The sequence below is a fragment of the Suncus etruscus genome, chromosome 11, assembly GCF_024139225.1.
Source record: "Suncus etruscus isolate mSunEtr1 chromosome 11, mSunEtr1.pri.cur, whole genome shotgun sequence".
Taxonomy (NCBI): Eukaryota; Metazoa; Chordata; class Mammalia; order Eulipotyphla; family Soricidae; genus Suncus; species Suncus etruscus.
This window is the reverse complement of record NC_064858.1, coordinates 43,745,531-43,748,833: the sequence shown is the minus strand read 5'-3', so window position 1 is coordinate 43,748,833 and position 3,303 is coordinate 43,745,531.

The window sequence follows — 3,303 nt, the reverse complement described above, 5'->3', positions numbered from 1 at the left end:
AGTAGGTAGATCTGGGAAATTGGTAGTGGGAATCCTGCACTGGTGAATGGGGGGTGTTCTTTACATGACTGTCATCATACAACTACAATTATATTTGTAATCACGGTGTTTAAATAAAGATAATTAAAAAATTAAAAAAAAGAACATAAGTTTAGGCCTATATTCACTGTATAAGACAGAATGTTCCTGTGCTGCAACTGTATGTACCACAGTGAGCCAATCACAGCAAGCAAAGGTTCAAAGATTATACTGTAATAGACTTCCTCTCTGACTCTGGCCAATATGAGCAGGCTTTTTACAGTGTAGATTCGGTTCCAGAACATTGTCTGCATAAAAAGCCTGTTTGGATTGTCTGAGTTAGAGAGGTGGTCCGAGCAGCCTTGCAGTGACTGGTGCAGGATCGAATTGGAAAATTAGTTTTGTGGCAATATCCAGACGATTTTCGTTTAGTGGCATGTTGAAACGTTTTTCGGGATATATTCAGCATATAAAACGACCCCCGATTTTCAGTTGACTTTTTTTTTTTTCCATTTCAAAAGTCGTCTTATACTCCGGAAAAAACGGTAGAAGAAACTTTTCAGGTCCAGAGGCAGGTACTGGGGAGGGGAGGGATTTTTTTTTAAACTTCAAGAAACTTCCTAAAATTCTCAAGAAATTTTAAGCTGTATTTCTTCTGTGATACTTTAGCAAATTTAAAGACTATTTAAAAAGTTTTTAATTTTGAATGTTGCATTACCGGTTCTCTTCTTCTTCTTCTTCTCCTCCTCCTCCTCCTCCTCCTTCTTCTTCTTCTTTTTCTTCTTCTGCTTCTTCTGCTGCTTCTGCTTCTTCTTTTTCCTTCTTTCTTCTTTTTCTCCTCCTCTTCCTTCTCCTCTTCCTCCTCCTCCTCCTCCTTTTTCTCCTCCTCCTCCTCCTCCTCCTCCTCCTCCTCCTCCTCCTCCTCCTTCTTCTTCTTCTTCTTCTTCTTCTTCTTCTTCTTCTTCTTCTTCTTCTTCTTCTTCTTCTTCTTCTTCTTCTTCTTCTTCTTCTTCTTCTTCTTCTTTGTTTTTTTTCTTCTTTTGTTTTTTTAAAGAAAAGAAAGCCTGGATAGCTTTTGTTCATTTAAGACAATCAACCTTAAACCATGTATGTTAAGGTAGCTTTGCTATGTTAAAGTCTAAGTTTGATGACTATGTTAGTGTTTCTTGATGACTATGGGACTTGAAAAAGCTTAATAGATATTTTTGGAGGAGAGATAGGGCAGGGGTTGAGGCATTTGCCTTGCATGTAGCAAATCCTGGTTCAGTTACCAACTTCACATAAGGTTCCCTGACCGCCACCAGAAGTGATCTCTGAGCACAAAGCCTTGATCACAGCTGGATGTACCCAATACAACAAAACCAAGGAATAGATTCCCGTGTCTATAATTTGCATTAATTCCAAGCTATTTCACCAAAACATTAATTAGCATATAACTAAATTGAATTATTGTGTAAGTGCATTTATTCTTCTTTACCTTGCCCCTGTTTCAGGAGTGGGGAAAAATGCCCAAAGGAGTTAGAAGGCAGATGACATGGTTATTGGCAATGCTAATAGCATCTATACTAAACAAATGAGGCTCTATTATTTAGGACCAAAATGTAAACCTCATAGGATTTATTATGTGACTAATTCATTTGAAAACAAGAGTAAAAAATTGCAACTAATTTTCTAAATATGTACCTGTAGTCTATCGTTTTTAATTCAGGGTTTTGAGGTCACACCAACAGTTGTATTTGTTATGGAAAATTCCTCAATAGACACTTTGTTTTTAATTTAGATGTTAAAATAATACATGGCCATAGTTAAATAAGGAATTCACCTCACAATAGGAAAACTACCTTTAACAATCCTTTAACAAGATGTAAAATATTGGTTTATATATTTAGAATATAAACACAGGCAGCCAGGAACTAGCACAGCCATGAGGGCAAATGCCTAGCATGCCCCTGACTTGGGTTCAGTTCCCAGCACTAGATGTTCCTTTCAGCACCTCTGTGTGTAACTTGGATGCCACCAGCTCTGCTGGGGGGGGGGGGTTCCCCCAAACTGCAGGGCCCAATTAGCAGCATTCCCTAAAGTGCTTGTAAAGAACTAATGGGCCATCCTACAGGCCAGGAATTGTCCTTGAGAGCACACACCTGAGCAATGTCTGAAAGCCTACTAACCAAAACAATCATTCAGAATATATCCTCAAACTTGAGGCATGTCTTCATGGAGGGTTTTAGATAGTAAAGAAAAGAAAATAGAAAATTTGGATATTTTAAGAGTACGACAGTGGAATCTAAATTGTAACAAGATGCAAAGGGGGTAAGGTGTTTTGCCTTGCACACAACCAACACGGCTTTGATCCTCAGCATCACATATGGTCCCCCAATCATGCCAGAAGTGAGTCTTTTTATTTCTATAGTTACTTGTATTTATTTATTTTCAAAATAATATTTTATAAACACTGTGATACAAAAATAATTGAGTTGGGTTTTAGTCATAAAAACAATACCCCCCTTGACCAGTGCAATATTCTCACCACCAATGCCCTCCATCTCCCTCCTCTCCCACCTCCTGCCTTTATGCGAGATAGGCATTCTACTTATCTCACTCATTAACATTGTCATGATAGAACAATGTCAGTGAGTGAGGGATGTAGAAAGGCTGTCTAGAATACAGTCAGGGGGTGGGAGAGGGAAGAGATGGGAGCATTGGTGATGGGAAGGTTGCATGAGTGAAGGGGGATGTTATGACTGAAGCCCAACTATAATTATGTTTGTAATCACGGTGTTTAAATAAATAATTCAGTTAAAAAAACATTGTCATGGTAGTTGTTAGTGTAATTATTTTTCTAACTGCTCTCACCACTCTTTCTGGTTCTCATCTCTGGACATTATTACAATAATGTCTTTTATTTTTCTTAAAACCCATAGATGAGTCAGACTATTCTGTGTGTGTTTCACTTTCCCTCTGACTTATTTCACTCAGCATAATAGATTTCATGTAAATCCACATATAGGAAAATTTTATGACCTCATCTCTCCTGACAACTGCATAATATTCCATTGTGTATATGTACCATAGTTTCTTTAGCCATTCCTCTGTTGAATGGGCATCTTGGTTGTTTCCAGAGTCAAGCTATTGTAAATAGCTCTGCAATGAATATAGGTGTGAGGAAGGGATTTTTGAATTATATTTTTGTGTTCCTAGGGTATATCCCTAGGAGTGGTATAACTAGATCATATGGGAGCTCAATTTCCAGTTTTTTGAAAAAGCTCCACATAGTTTTTCATAAAG